Below are 17,263 nucleotides of genomic sequence, written 5' to 3' on the forward strand. Positions count from 1 at the left end.
AATCTCCTCTAACGAAACCAAATTCCAAGAAATCCAAACATGAAAATGTTTGCACACACATGTGATCATGCACAGAGGTCCACCCGACCACCAATCCTCAGGACTCCACGCATGCTCACATGAATGCACATACATCTGCACACACCCAGAGAAAATCTCCTCTAATGAACCCAAATTCCAAGAAATCCAAACATGGAAATGTTTGCACACAGTTTTGATTATGCGCAGAGGTCCACCCGACCAGCCATCCTCAGGACTCCACGCATGCCAACATTAATGCACATACATCTGCACGTATCAAGAGAAAAACTGCACCAAAGAAACCAGATTTCAAGAAATCCAAACATAAAATTGTTTTCACACACTTGTGATTATGCCCAGAGGTCCACCCGACCAGCCATCCTCAGGACTCCACGCATGCCAACATTAATGCACATACATCTGCACGTATCAAGAGAAAATCTCCACCAAAGAAACCAAATTCCAAGAAATCCAAAAACGGAAATGTTTGCAAATACATGTGATTATGCGCAGACGTCCAGCCGACCAGCCAAACTTTATACGGGTGTCCGCTCCCCAGGCTCCGAAAGCCATGCCAGCCCTTGTCATGGTGTGGCACCGCCCACCAGGCGTGTGAAAGAAAGTAGAAAAATCCCGCACTGGGCCGCCTGGCCACCCTTTATACGGGTGTCCGCTCCCCGGGCTCCGAAAGCCTGGCCAGCCCTTGAGATGGGGTGGCACCACCCACCAGGCGTGTGAAAGAAAGTAGAAAAATCCCGCACTGGGCCGCCTGGCCACCCTTTATACGGGTGTCCGCTCCCCGGGCTCCGAAAGCCTGGCCAGCCCTTGTGATGGGGTGGCACCGCCTACCAGGCGTGTGAAAGAAAGAAGAAAAAACCCGGACCAGGCCTCCTGGCCACGCTTTATATCGGTGGACCTCCCCCAGGCCTCACTGCCTTCCCCTTGCTTCTCAGAGAAACCCTCTACAGAAGACAAAACTTGTGAGTTCTGAATGTCCTGGTGAGTCTCCACCTGTTACAGGTGGGTGCAGCCTGCACTGTCTCGAGACAGACCAGACCAGCTGCACCACAGACACTTCAAACCTTATCTCAAGACAAACACTGAAAGAACAACATAAAAAAAGAAGAAAACAAACCCTAGAAACATGCCGGGTTACAGGAGACGGCAGCCGTGTAGAGGCTGAGTCTGTGTGAGTCTTTTTTCTGTTAATGAACAACAGAAAAAAGAAAGAAAACTTACCTTAGAAATCTGTAGGGTTGTTTTCTCTGAGACATGTTGGAATCTGTAAACAGTTACTCCGAAAAGGATCCAGATGTTTCAAAAATACTTCTCTGGCAAATGTTTCAATTCTGCAAACATAATTGCTGCAATTAATGGACTAAAAGTCATCACTTTTCACCCCTATTTATGGATTTAAGGATCAAAGGATCAAACTGGTGGTAAGATTCTAAATATATGTGATGTCATTATCCCGTAACGACATCACATATATAGGTTGTCACATGACATTTATCAGTAAAGTTTCAATCTCTGCCCCCCGCCCAAAAAATAAATATGTGCTATTGCAATAACCGATGTTTTCTACAGTCATTTGTGCTAACAGATGGCAGCTGGGTCTTACTCTGCCCAGGCTGCTCTAACAAAGAAGAAGAAGAATGTAGACCTACAGTACCTTGAAAAACTTTCACACATTTTGTCACTTTACAACAACAAACGTAAATGGATTTTTTCTTAGATCTTCTGTGACAGGCCAACACAAAGTACCACATAACTGTAAAGTGGTATGAAAATGATACATGGTTTTCAGAATATTAAGCAAATAAAATCTGAAAAGTGTCATGTTGATTAGCTTTCAGTTTCCTGTACTCTGATACCCCTAAACAAAATCCAGTGATATCAATTGCCTTTAGAAGTCAACCAAATTAGACAAGTTTACCTGTGTGTAATTTAGTCTCATTATAAATACAACTGCTCTGTGACGGCCTCAGTAGTTTGTTACAGAACATTAATGAACAAACAGCTTCATGAAAACCAAGGAACTCACCAGGCAGGTCAGTGATAAAGTTGTAGATAAGTTTAAAGCACGGATAGGTTATAAAAAAAATATCCTGAGCTTTGAACAGCTCAAGGAGCACTGTTCAATCCATCATCCAAAAATGGAAAAGGTTTCCTACAACTGCAAACCTACCAAGATATGACCGTCCACCTAAACTGACAGACTGAGCAAGAAGAGCACTGGTCAGAGAAGCTTCCAAGAGGCCCACGGTCACTCTGGAGGAGCTGCAGAATTCTCAGGTGGGAGAATCTGTCCACAGGACAACTGTAAGTTGTGTACTCCACAAATCTGGCTTACATGGAAGAGTGGCAAGAAGAAAGCCAATGTTGACCGAAAGTCATAAAAAGTCCCATCTGCAGTTTGCCAGGAACCATGTAGGGGACACAGCAAACATGTGGAAGAAGGTACTGTGCTCAGACGAGACCAAAGTTAAACTTTTTGGCCTATATGAAAAGCACTACATGTGGCAGAAAAATAACACTGCTCATCACCCTGAACGTACCATCCCCACTGTGAAACATGGTGGTGGCAACATCATGCTGTGGGGATGTTTTCCTTCTACAGGGACAGAGAAGCTGGTCAGAGATGATGGGAAGATGGATGGAGCTAAATACATGGGAATTCTGGAAGAAAACCTGTTGGAGGCTGCAAAGGACTTGAGCTTGGGATGTAGATTTACCTTCCAGCAAGACAATGACCCTAAATATACAGTTAGAGCTTCAATGGAATGCTTTAGATCAAAGAATATCCATGTGTTAGAAGGGTCAGTCAAAGTTCAGACCTAAATCCCATTGAGCATCTGTGGCAAGAGTTGAACATTGCTGTTCAGAGACACTTTCCGTCCAATCTGTCTGAGCTTGACCTGGTTTACAATGAAGAATGGGCAAATATTTCAGTCTCTAGATGTGCAAAGCTGGTAGAGACATACTCCAAAAGACTTGCAGGTGTAACTGCAGCAAAAGGTGGCTCTATGAAGAGCAGGGGGGTGAATAGAAATGCAGCTATACTTTTCCAAATTTATTTGCTTAGAATTTTGACAACCATGTATTATTTTCATACCACTTCACAGTTATGTGCTACTTTGTGTTAATCTATCATAGAAAAGGTCAATAAAAAACATCTTTTCTTTGTGGTTGTAAGGTGACAAAATGTGTAAAAGTTCAAGAACTATGAATAATTTTTCAAGGCACCATAACTTCAAATCACCACACAAGCACACATCAGTTCACATGCATGTACACATATGCAGAGTTAAAGTATATGTGTATATGCAACTTCAGAAGTTAAAGTAGAAAAAGAAAAAAAAAACTTTAGGAACAATATGGAATGAGTGATAATGTCATCACCATTCCATGATTTGGGATGGTGATGACATCCCAAATATTTGTTTCACTTTAAATCTGTTTTTTTTTTCTTAATTGCAAAAACTGTAAAATTTGAATTCTCTTTTTCATCACTTCAGTGTCTCCTTCTTGTATCTTTGCTACACATTGGATATAATTTTTCTTACCAGGATGATGCATGATCTTTACTCTCAAATCATTTTAATGGCTTTTGAGGAAGTTGCCCCTCTGCTCCAAATTACTGTTTAATAGGCAATTTGTTCTTTACTCTAGTTTGTTCCTTGATTGTATTTTTGCAAATTTGGCTCAGGGGGATCTGAAAGCCAGGAGACAATTTATTGTATTGGCCACAAACAATCTAATGGAGGAAAATTTTTCCCATAAATATTAATAAAGATTTCTATCAGAGCAAAATATCTCTCTCTCTTAAGTATTTGCTCCTAACCACGTCCTAACCTAGCAGTCATATATAGCCTTTAATTAATCCTGCATTTTTTGTCAAAGACATTTGTCACCATGAAATTAATAGCTTAAAACGGCAACATATGAACAGATTCACTGAGTAATCAGAAAAGTTTAGCATGAATCTGGACATTAGATTTAAGCTTGAAGTTTTAACCTTATCAAATATCACTTGGTAGAAGCTCCTTACCATTTGAAGAAATCTCTTCTCAATCTGCTGTCCTCTTCTGCTTGCATCTTCTTCTTTTTTTCCATCTGAGAGTGACGTTATTCCATGTTAATTATTTTTTCTCCGTGAAAAACACAGCAACTCATCTGATCCCGGGGTGCCAAGGCCTCGAGCTCCGGATCTCAGCAGAAAAGTGCCAATAAAAGTTGCAGGCTGATCCAGGTATCAGTTTGACATAGGTTCTCCTCTGTGACATCACAGTTGGAACACCGTTACGCCTCTGCGTAACCATGGTTGCAGGGGGACGCTTTGGAGCTCTGCTGCTCAGCGGCAAAAGATTTCAGGTTAAACTCTAAAACCAAATAAAATCAATATACTGTATATGTGTGTAGTGTACCGCGCAAGCGTTCATTTTCTGGAAGAGGCTATAAAACGGACAGTTAAAAGGTGACCGATAGCAGCCATACTGAGGTGAGTTGTTGAGGATATGTCGAGCTGTCGATAAGCACGGCTGTTTTTGTGCTCTTATATACTGTTAGCCTGTTTTGGCTGGCGTTAGTGAAGCTGTTTTCAACTGGATGTCACATTGTTGAACTCTGATGATTAATGAATAAACTCTCGATGTGACGATGGTAGAATGTAATTGTAACCTTGTGTTAATTTAGTCGTTTGATACTGTTTAATATCCAGTCCATCTGTTTGGTGTTTTGTTTTTAACATGCCCTGGAATAATTTAAAGTTTTACAATGCCGGTGATTTACAACTCTAAATTTTCAGCTTTTTCCTTTTAAACAAATTTAAAGTGAAACAACACAAAACACTGCAAACCACAACACAATTAAATAGAAATATGAAAAAATATATAAAAACAAAAAGAAGATGCACATTCTCTGTCATATGGGCCTGCGTGAATAAACTTTCTGAATCCTTTATCATCCGCAACTGAAAATAGTTGTGGATGTGACGTTGTTGTCCCTGGCTCTCTTTCTCTCTCTTCCCCTCCTGCTCTGTTCCTGTGCTACTGAGAGTGTAACTACCGCCTATTAAATCTGGTTCTTGTCATTCTTTTAATGAATAGAGAGAACACAACTCAGTTAGTCAAAATATTTATAATTATTTTATTTAATCATCTCCCGGAAGAGAGAGACATGCACAGCCCAAAGCCATTTTGCAGATCTCTAGCATTAGAAACCAAAAATGTGTATCATATATAGAGCAGGGCGACATGACCAAAAATATTTATCACGATATACATTTGAAAACTTGCAATAAAGATATAACTGACGATATAATTGACGCGAGACGAAATATTTTACAACTCCACAACTTTAGTGCAAAAACTCCCCATCAATGTATTTTCACTTAAACAAGCAGCTTTTTTTAAATGTGCATTAAAGTTATATAAAAATTTAACAGTGCAAATGTCACGGATAATGGGAAAATACGGACTCAGTCGCAGAGCTCTGGATGCGAAGCAAACAGTGCGTTTATTTACAGTGCCCAAAAACAGTGTCTCAAAACACAAAGCGAAGTGCAAAGTCCAACAGTGATCTCCTCCAACTCCCAGTGGTGCGCAGGTGAGTTTCCAAAGTGATTATCCGAGTGTGTTTTCTCCTCCGAGAGCTTAATCCCGCGGGCTCCTTCTCTCCAACCCCCTGCTCCGTATCTCCTCCTCCTACAAACGAGCGAAAACAACAGGTGAGAGGGCTAGCCGGCTAAAGCTAAGTTGCAAGTAACAAACACTCTTTACTACCGAGCTTCAAGTACAATCCAGCATCGACTGCCGTCTGGACACACAGTTAAATACCTCAGCCCACGACGAAGGATGATTAGTGACAGCTGGGTGGCAAATTAGGTGCAGGTGTGTCAGCCGCTGGGTGGAGACAGCAAGGGTAGGGAGGAGGAGAGAGTGAAACACACACAGGCCCCGGGAAGGACCGTCCGACCATGACCGCAAATGCAAATTCCTTGCTGAAGGTTTAACAAAAAGGCATTTCCAGCGGAAACTGGTCGACATATCCTCAGCATAACCATGTATAATATCCACAAAACTTAAAAATTGGTCATACACACACAATACCGTAATATTTTGTTGAAGCACAGTACGTATCACTCCGCGAGGCTCCTGCCTATGGTAGCCATAATGCTCCCACAATCCTTCAAGCGGTGCGACTTCGTAGCTTACCAAAGTTGTACTAAAACGTTCTTGACAGATTTTGAGCGCCATGTACCACATAAAATCGGTTTGGTAATAACAATAATAACGTCGCCGCCATGCTTTTTTCTGCCATGTGCGTATGAAAACAAAGGCACTGTAGCCAGGCTGACAAAAAGTGAGAGCACTGTTGAGCCAACCATCCCTTTAGCATTAACTAGTAATGACTTCATGAACTTCTTTACAAATAAAATTTTAATCATTAGAGAAAAAATTAATCAAAATCATCTCACAGATGTAATATTATCTACAGCTACTTTCAGTACCATTGATATTCATTTAGACTCTTTTTCTCCAATTGATCTTTCTGACTTAACTTCAATAATTACTTCCTCCAAACCTTCAACGTGTCTTTTAGACCCCATTCCTACAAAACTGCTCAAAGACGTCCTGCCATTAATTAATGCTTCAATCTTAAATACGATCAACCTATCTCTAATAATCGGCTATGTACCACAGGCCTTCAAGCTGGCTGTAGTTAAACCTTTGCTCAAAAAGCCATTTTTAGACCCAGCAGTCTTAGCTAATTATAGGCCAATCTCCAACCTTCCTTTCAAAAATCCTTGAAAGAGTAGTTGTCAAACAGCTAACAGATCATCTGCAGAGGAATGGCTTATTTGAAGACGTCTTGATGCATTCTCAATCAATAAAAAAAAACAAAAAAAACAACAAAAACCACGATTTTTATTTTGTGTTATCAGTGCTGTCCTGGGGAGATATGAGGTCTTGTGTGACTTAAGGCTAATTCAGCTAATTGTTATGCATTTATTTTAAAACGTTTGTCCCTGATAGGGCTTAATCATGTCATGTCTTTTATGTTAAAATCTTTGAGTGTATAGGTCCCAGGGAAAGGGTTGTGCGGATCTTCATCTTGGACAGCAGCAAAGGAGTCGACCAAAAAGTCCACTGGGAAGTTGGATGAAGAGGACATGGAAATAGCTGTTTGTCGCCACGGAGTCCTCTTAGCTGCATTGAACATGTTTCGAGGGGAGATCTTTGCTTACCCTCTTTTTCTCCAGAGGAAGTTGGCAGCTAGCGTCCCAGGACATATTACGTTCCTTTGCTCCGATGTGGCCTGTAAATATTTCCCATATTTAACCAAGGTGGCTCAGCAGTGCCCTGAGCTGAGGAACCTCTTGTCAATGCGTCCTTTTCTCTCCGTCATGCATGCAAAGGCTCACACTTGGAAATGCGAAGTATACTGCAGCTTGTAGTTTTGGATTAATTTGAGACATTTTGTTATAAAGTTGAATGAATTCAGCAGTCATGTATTGTGACCTCCTTTCTATAGATCAAATGGGGAGGTGCGTTTCAGGATGGGGCCGGTTCAACAGTTGGAGAAGAGGTGGAACAAGTAAACAGTTTCCTGTCTAGGGCGGCCATCACAACGAAATACATGTCTAAAGCAGGTATGTGTCCGTGTCTGAGATTCCACTCAGTCTCCTGCTCATTAATTCTTATTTGTATACTAACTGAAATGCAGGGCGAACAGACATGCTGACCCTCCTGGCTTTGGGGTGGAACAAAAGGAAAGTGGAACAACTGGGTCGCACTTTGAGCCAGAGATATCTAAAGGGGATTATTTTTCAAAACCCATTTTAATGTGTGTGGTAATGGGGGAAAAACACCAGTACTCTTTTAATGTCAATATGAATGACATTTATTAATGTATTCTTAGATCATAAGGATCCTTAGAGAACAAGTGGAGAGCCTGAATGCGACCAAAAATGAGCTGGGTGTGGATGACGACACACTGCAGCAATGGGTGGCCGATGTGCAGAAATGGGCTGAAGGTGAGTCTCAATATAATGCACTCATGTATAACAGTAGGACCCACCATGGCCTCATTAAAGAACTTAAGGTAGAATTAATATCTTTCTGACAGTGTCAACAAACAATGAAAAATAAGCCTTGTAAAAGCAGAATTTATGGCAGAGTTGTTGTGTTTGATCAAATTGGATTGGACCTGGGTTGAAATGATGTCGTACTAGTTGGTTTTATAAACCTGAACACCAACATACTTGTTATCTAATGATAATGCAGCACATGAAGGCTACAGATGTCTTATAATGAATGTCATCAAGTCAGTGATTACAAAGTCCACTGTAGTTTGGTGACTGTTACTCATCCTGTATTCTGATTAATATTCCTCTCACTTAGAAAGTGATCAAACTGATGGCAGCCTTGGAGCGTTGCAGGCACGAATAGAGGAGCTTGTCGTCATCATCAGAGTGCGAACACAAAGTCTTTACAGACAAAATGGTACGTCCCAGTTTCTTTGAAATGGACCGTTTGATACTTAGTTTGTACAGCTTGTACAGCTACTTTGTAAACAGAATAAAATCAGATCCAGGTTTGTTTAAGCTGGATGTGATTTGTTCTAGCAAACAAATTGATGAGTGTAGATTAAAATGTAACTATATACATTATGTGAAGATGTGAATTTTTTATGATTATTTACAGATAGCAACAAGAGGCGACACAGAATTCGCAAGGTCATCTTAGTTGAGAAGAAACGCTTGGCGGCTGCTGTTGACGACTACAACAAGCTTGCTGAACCAACAAAGCAAATCGTATCCAGTGATGCCCTCATGCAGACCGACATTTGGCTCTGGCAGAGCACAAGTGAACGTAAGCTCTTGATTTATAAATATCCTTTTTAAACAAACTTCCAGTATCTGAGCAGTAGTTGAATGTTTTGTTCTTGAATCATAATATGCTACTATGTTTTCCCATCTGATGTTGTTAAACTGTAGCTGCTGCAGACCTCCAGACAAAGAGAAAGATCTTTGAGAAGGTGATGGCTGTGAGGCGCCTGAGAGAGGAGGAGATGATCCTTTGCAGGGAGATGCGGCATCACTGGACAGTGTTGCGAATGCGATCTGTGGTGTTGGGGACAATCTCCTCAGACTGTAAGCACTTTATTTATTTATTAATTTTTTGATGAATCGATTGAAAATAAGAGCAGATGCTAAAGTCTTACTGGATCTTTTACCTATATCTAGATTGCTAGCTAACACTGCCTTCTCCCTTTAAAAAAAAAAGTTTAATTACAGGATCCTAATTCCTTGTGTTTATGAGGTGAGGTTTTTTATTTGTTTGTTTGTTTGTTTTTGTTACTTATATTTATTTGTTTTGTTCCTTTTACAGCCTCCCTTGTTGGCATGTCGGAGGATGCACAGAAGGGACTCTGTAGCCTGGTTTTAAAAAAACAAAGTGAACTGAAAGCTGAAATGCTCAAAGTAAAGGACACATACAAGAGAATCCTCAGCCACCAACCACTCCTGGAAATGGACTCGGAGGAGGAGGACGACATTCCAGACGATGCCACTGAGAGTGATTTGAGCACTTCTGATGAAGACTGATTGTGTCATCATTGATGTTATTTTTGGTAAAATAAAAAGTTAATCACATCTGTTTAATGTGATTTTTCAACAGACATTTTACATTTTGAGAAGAAAAATGGAATTTCCTTGGTGCAGTTGTTTACCCTGAATCATTCTTTCCCATCTAATTTAATGACTAGTGTACATGTTCAGATACGATAACATAATTTAATTTATGGGATGCTTTCTGGGCTGCTCAAATTATCACAAAATTTAAAAGCACCAGGCAGCACACTCACAAGTAAATTTTTTGTTCAGTGTTTTGTCGAAGAAATCAACAAGTACAATTGAGATGTTTGCTGTAGTGGTGTGTTTGTTAAGAAGCATGCCAGCACACTGGTGAACTGACAGTCCCAGAATGCACCCGAGCCACTGACTCGCCCCAGAGCAAATGAAATTGCTTATATAGAAAGACAACCGTCATCAAAGAAGAAGTAAAAGAGTAGGAAACAAATGGTAAGGGAAGGTACTGTGGGGTAGGAAAGAAAGGCCAGAGCCATGCAAAATGACCTCCAGCAGGCCACAAATGTGCACATGTCTGCTCAAACGGTCAGAAACGGACTCCATGAGGGTGGTATGAGGGCCCGACGTCCACAGGTGGGGTTGTGCTTACAGCCCAACACCGTGCAGGATGTTTGGCATTTGCCAGAGAACACAAAGATTGGCAACTTTGCCACTGGTGCCCTGTGCTCCTCACAGATGAAAGCAGGTTCACACTGAGCACTTGTGACAGAGTCTGGAGACGCCGTGGAGAACCTTCTGCTGCCTGCAACATCCTCCAGCATGACGGTTTGGCAGTGGGTCAGTTTTGGTGTGGGGTGGCATTTCTTTGGGGACCGCACAGCCCTCCATGTGTTCGGCAGAGGTAGCCTGACTGCCATTAGGTACTGAGATGAGATCCTCAGACCCCTTGTGAGACCATATGCTGGTGCGGTTGGCCCCGGGTTCCTCCTAATATAAGACAATGCTAGACCTCATGTGGCTAGAGTGTGTCAGCAGTTCCTGCAAGACGAAGGCATTGATGCTGTGGACTGGCCCGCCCATTCCCCAGACCTGAATCCAATTGAGGACATCTGGGACATCATGTCTCGCTCCATCCACCAACTGCACCACAAAATGTCCAGGAGTGGGCAGATGCTTTAGTCCTGGAGTCTGGGAGGAGATCCATCAGGAGAGCATCTGCCACTTCATCAGGAGCATGCCCAGGTGTTGTAGGGAGGTCATACAGGCATGTGGAGGCCACACAGACTACAGATCCTCATTTTGACATGTTTTAAGGACATTACATAAAACCAGATTAATGATTCTGTATTGCATTGATCAAGGAACCAACCCAATAGGAGCTAAAGGAATCCTCTTGACATTACTTCACTCAGTAAGTTTATATTATGTTTAATGTGCATTTTCTTCATCAGTTTAGAACATAACATGTTAGCGCTCCCTGGTCCTTTTTGGAGACAGATCCTGAGACAGCAGGCAGCTATGGAGAACTCGTGTCAGCTGTGGTAATTAAGGAATACTTTGATTTAATATTGATTTCATGACAACTATCCTCAGGCACATATTCCTGGATATATATAATGACACAAGTAAACTCCCATTTTAGAATCATTGCCTTCTTTGATCTGACTTATTGCCTCAGACTTTAGTCCAGTGTCCCCAAAAGTATAGAAAATCCATGACACTGGGTAAGAGGCCTTTATCATGTTATAAGTGAGAGAGTTTGGTGTAACAGTGGTTGAAAATGCCAAATCAATCCACAACATACTGCCATTCCCCAGCTGTAACCTGCATATGCATCAAACCAAAATCCAGTATCATAGCCACATGATAGACATAAAGATGAGGTTAAAAGGGTTGTATCATTTTGCCAGATAGCTTCGTCCCAAAAAAGATAAACATTCTTCAAAAACAAAAGTTTGTGAATATTTGCTGTATTGCCAGGCCTAAACCAACCTGTTAAACTTATCAAATTATTGTCATAGATATGAACCTATTGATTGAAACAGAATAATCCATTGAAGCCTCCATCATCATCCAAGATCACTGTTATTATTCAGATTATTTTATCTCTATTTTCCTCTAGAATGTTTTGAAAATCAGCATTTGATCAATAGACTTTTTAAAAGTTTATTTTGATCCTATTGTTTACGTGTGTAATTGCATTTTTATTGAAATTATGACAGGAAAACCCTCAATCAAATTGTATCTTTGGTATCTAATAATAATATTAACAATAATGTTACATATGTAATATGTACACAATAATAATGTGCAAACAAACAAGAAAAATAGCAAAATTTTTTCTAATACCCTGTATATAAAAACCACATATGACCACAACTCCAAATGTGCAATTGTCACTGCATCTAAACATGACGAGATGGAAGAGAACTGGATATCAGCTCGTCTCACAGCTGCTATCCAGGCTAGACGCCTTCGTTTGGTAACATCCGATACACGAGCTGCCTCATGTTGCTTCCAGGTTGGGAAAGAATGAAAAGACAAACCCTTTTCAAGCTTATTCTCTTGCCGGTCGTGCGATTGAACATTGCAGCCGACCACACAGCAAATACGAACCATGGCTGTGCCTTCGCTCCTTTTTCGATAATTTTTTTCCAAAGATTCTTTCTTTTGTTATCAATAGTTCTCATCATGCTGATTGATGTCCAAGGGGTCTCCTTTCCCATAAGTTTGATTCTAATTCCTACCGCGGTGATGTTAAATTGCGGTGAAACGTCATCATAACAGCTTTGACTGGCAGCTGCAGTCACGGAGAAACTTGCGTATCTCTGTTCGGGAATAGCAGATAGAGCGTAGGCTCTGAGAGGAGGGCCAGCGTTTACGTTACGAAAACACGACCGAGTGTTTTAAACTGACAGCCTGAGGTGTTCTTCAGTGAACTGGACTACCCGACAGAAGGACCCGAGGCCCCGCTGCACTTTTTCGGTAAGTTAAACGTGTTTGTAAGCTAATCCGTAACTACCGTCCTTAGCTAGGTCCTGAGACCTAGCTAGCTAAAATGAGCACTCGACTGTCGGGATTCGTTTGGCCAATCTGTGCAGGTGAATGAATTTACTAAAGAAATCAAGAGAAACGCCCCGGGTTGCTCAGTTACTAATTACTGTTACTGTACTTTTATTACAAGTATTATACTTCAAAAAACAACAGGCTGCACCCTGCTGCAGCTCCTGTGCAGAGGTGAATATTAAATATGTGCAAACAGAAGCATGCTTTCAGTCTGTCACATCTGTAAAGACAGTAACATTTTTTTAAAAGCTTGTACTTCAGTAACTCCTCATTAATCAGGAACTATGGATTAAAGTACTGTAGTGTACTGTAATACTGAAAAAAATGTAAGAGAAGAACTTCAGGTCCCGAGTGTGTGAGGACATTAGAATCAGCTTCATTTCAATTTTGAGGGATAAAATTTATATTTGAGTTTGATGGTTCTGTTCTCTTTGTGATTACAGGAGCTGCCCTCAGATTCAGACCTCAGCACCACCCAGTGACAGCAGACAGATCATCCAACATGTTCATATGTTAACTGCAAAATGAACTGATGAAAACAGTACAAAGGTTAAAGTACCACATGTGCTGTCAGTGAAGCTGCAGCTGTTTTATTGATAAAGTTAAAGACAAAAAAACAAAAGGATTAATCACTCATGTAACTGTGTCACTATATATCAGCATTAACAGGACCTCAGTTTGGCGTTTCACAAAGCTGCTGATCTCAGACCTGCACAGCTTCCGTTTTAAACACTTGATGTACTCAGCTGCATGAAGAGCATATGAGATTTTCTCTAACACAATTTAATAAAACATGATGAAGGTCAAAGGTCGTCACTTGTATGTTGAACTACAAACTTGTCATCTGGAATTCTTTCACAGTTTTTTGCACATAGTGTGTTATTTACCATAAAGTGATTCAGAGTTATTCATACCAGAGTAACCAGAGAGGATCATATATTTTTAAATATATAACTTTCTACAGGACTGAATATATTATGTTCATGTAAAAGTCCAGAGCCTCTGGGGAGTATCCGAGTATTTATAACATTACACAAAGCAAAGGTCTCCATCACAGTGTTCATGAAATGCTGGGTTTATCCATCTCCTGGGGCGGGCCTACAGAGGAGTGCTGAAGATTTCCCTGTGAGGGAGCTGCTGGTGATCAATGCCATGAGCTTCAGTCTTCCTGTTGTTTCTTAAATGATGCCTCTTTCAGCGGGTCAACAGAACTTCTGGCACAGGACAGCTGTGATGAAAGAAAGAGAAGAAGTTTCTCCAAACCTCTGGACCCAGGAAACCCAGCTTGGTCCTGATGGTCTCCCTCACTAGTTTCTCTCCAGGGTGAATGTAGCTGTTGATATAATATGGATTATTATTAAATGAAAAGAACAAATCGCACTACACTACTGAAACCTCATGCTGCTGTTTTTAAAGTCTCCATGTTACCAGGCTGTAGAGGGCTCTGAAGATTTAAACAGTTTTAGATCCATTACACTCACAGTCTTATGTTAAAATCTCAAAGGACAGCATTATATTTTTGATATTAACAGTAACTCTGGGCCTCTGTAGAGTGTCTGTGAAGGTTCTCAGTCATCCAGGTCATCGTAGTCAAAGGAGTTTGCAAAGAAAAGCGACTGGACTTCTTTAAGTTGCTTGAAGACGTTTCACCTCTCATCCGAGGTGAAACGTATCCCCCCTCTTTGGGGGGATACTCCCACTGGGTTTAAATCTGGGACTCTCGGCCATTTGACCTTAGAACTGAAGAAGCTTCTCGGATGAGAGGTGAAACGTCTTCAAGCAACTCAAAGAAGTCCAGTCGCTTTTCTTTGCAAACTCCTTTGACGCCTCTGTAGAGTGTGCAGCTGATCTCATCTCTGTCTAAAAATGGATTAAAAAAAACATAAGAAGTGCTATATCCTTCAATAATACAGATAATATTAGATTAACAGGTGTGTAGCATCGCTAACTAGCTAGCAAAAAGCCTCCAACACAGTGCGTATGCTAGCGGCTAATCTAGCAAACGAATTAACAACAGAGTCATTTTAGAACTATGAGATGATAAGCTGTGTGTCTTCTTTTATAACAGTCACATGGTTGTATTTACCTTAATTAAACGAGTCAGTCGCGGTAAACCAGCAAAAGAACTGGAGCAGCCGGGCTACGTAAAAAGTGTAGAGGGGCGTGTTTGCGGTCACGTCCAGCGGATGTGTGGGCGGGAGCGTTACACAGTCGCTCCACCTCAAGTCACTACTGCGCAGACTTGCACAATGGCGGTGTCGCGTCGTCCATCTTTTCCAAGAGCACTTTTTTTTTTTTTTTTAATTAATTAACAATTGGAACAATACAGTCACAAACAACATAACACAATACAGTGCAAATGAACTCTCGTGGAGGATAAATAAAAAAGAACACAGTCAATACAACAAAACTAACAGCAATATGGGGGGAGGGGGCTAGACAAAAATTCACAGTATTAACGGGGAAGAATTAAAAAAAAGAGCACAGGTTGACACACAATAGAGGTAATGATCAAAACAGTAGTTGTGTCCTTGGGCAAGACACTTCACCTACCGCCTGCTGGTGATGGCCAGAGGGGCCGATGGTGCGATATGGCAGCCTCGCCTCTGTCAGTCTGCCCCACAGCAGCTGTAGTTACAACTGTAGCTTGCCTCCACCAGTGTGTGAATGTGAGAGTGAATGAATAATAGAATTGTAAAGGGCTTTGAGGGTCTCGAAAAGCGCTATATAAATGCAATCCATTATTATTATTATTATTGTTATTATTATTATTATTATTATTATTATTATTCTTAAACGGATTCCACATAAAAGACGTAACCACAAAGCGCGGACCCGACACATCAGTGAGATGTCGGCTTTCTCAACTCTCGGCACGTATACAGGCACGCCGTCGGGGCTGAAAGTCAGCCGCTCACAGATTCTGAGCTGCAGGTCTTGTCCCTCTCTGACCAAAATGTACTTCAGGAACAGTTTCCCATCTCAAATCTCTGTGTTCGCTTATTACGCACCAGTCTACCGTTGTTTACTGCACTGTCGGCCACCGTTTTTTTTCTCGTTTTCTTCAAAAATGACCTTAGATAAGAAAGCCTCATTTCTGCTGTTCAATACTGAAGAAATTTAAACTTTTTAAAATTATGTCATATTGCAAAATGATACCCAGCCCTAGTGAGTAGACATGTGACATAATGCACTGCATTTACTGTCATGAGTGTGGACAGACCATGGCCAGCAATAATGCATTTGTTGCTGGTGCTAATGTGTATCCAGAAAACACATTATATGCTGCGATAAATGCACTGCCCAAGTGTCCCCTCTCCCCCACTGCCTTTCAGCGGCAGGCAGCAGCAAACAGGTCGTCAGAGGAGGCTGATGTGATGATTAAGTTTAGTGTTGTCTACAATATTACAAGAGAGTGCCAAAGCACTTTAAGCACAAGCAGTTTCTCAGTAACTTATATTTCTTGTAGAACGGTGCTCCAAATAAAGAACTTTGTGTGGACAAGATTGTTAGTTAATCATTTACAAATCAATATTGTCCAACTGGTGTTTGACGTTTGTGCTGATGTGCCTAAGAAAAACAGTTAGGCGCACCAGTGCAACCATGGCAAAAAGTTAGACTAGAGCCCTGTAAAAGGGAAGGAGAAATTAGGTGTGGAGCAGGGGTTCCCCACAGAGAGGCCTCCTCAACTACACAAAGGTAGTGGCTGGCACTGCTCCATCCACCAGACCAGATCTGGGGCACCTTTTCATGTGAGGTCACTCAAAGGGCTGGTCAGGTCCCCAAAGTTTAGCATAAGCCAGGGGTAATAGTCAGGCAGCATAAAGAACCGCCTCACCTCCTTTTTGGTCTTGGGACCCAGACAAGATGCGATGGCTGTTGTCTTGTCCATCTAGGGACACACCTGCCCGTCTTCCAGGCGATGCCCCAGATACCGTACCTCCCTCTGTCCAACTGTTTACTTGTTCGGGTTGGCTGTTAACGTCACCTGCCTCAGGGACTCACGGAGCTTGGACACCCACTGCAATGTCACCCAGGTAGGCGGCAGCATGTGGACACCGCAACCCGGTGGCTGGGGCTCTGAACAAGCCGGATGGAAGTGTTATAAATTTGTATAAACCATACAGCAAATTCCTTCTGAAGAATTTGTCTTTTATGTTCTGCTAACCTGTTGGGCCGTGAACCCACCATCATGCCAGGGTGTGTTTCAAAATGGGTGTGTTTCCCTTGTCCAACCGCACCACTTCATAGTTGAAATCTCCCACTGTTGTGTGTCTACAAAGGGTCCTTGCCATATGGGCAAGTAACTTTAAGGTAAAAGAAGGGAGCAATCCAAGCACTTGATCTCTCTGTGAACCTTGCCTGAGTCTAGCCTTTCTGTTGTACAGGTGTTGCTGCCTGGGCCTGGAGCAAATTTTCTCTTCTGTCACCTTTTTCACTCACTGTGTGTTTATACACCTCATTTATTTGTTAGCTATCATTCATCTCTGGCTCTCTTCCACAGCATGTCTTTGTCCTGTCCTCCTCCCCTATCTCCAACCGCTTGCGGCAGGTGGCACCTCCTTCCTCAGCCTGCAGAAT

At 41.6% G+C, this 17,263-nt stretch overlaps 1 long non-coding RNA gene across 1 annotated transcript; it reads left to right on the forward strand.

Moving 5' to 3' along the window:
• Positions 1–7,948: 7,948 nt before the first annotated feature.
• LOC134646629 (uncharacterized) lies at positions 7,949–8,828 on the forward strand. The gene is made up of 3 exons (XR_010096774.1): positions 7,949–8,059; positions 8,427–8,528; positions 8,730–8,828. It is a non-coding gene; the product is annotated as an uncharacterized LOC134646629 (long non-coding RNA).
• Positions 8,829–17,263: the final 8,435 nt, after the last annotated feature.

Source organism: Pelmatolapia mariae, linkage group LG17 (genome assembly GCF_036321145.2).
Source record: "Pelmatolapia mariae isolate MD_Pm_ZW linkage group LG17, Pm_UMD_F_2, whole genome shotgun sequence".
Lineage (NCBI taxonomy): Eukaryota > Metazoa > Chordata > Actinopteri > Cichliformes > Cichlidae > Pelmatolapia > Pelmatolapia mariae.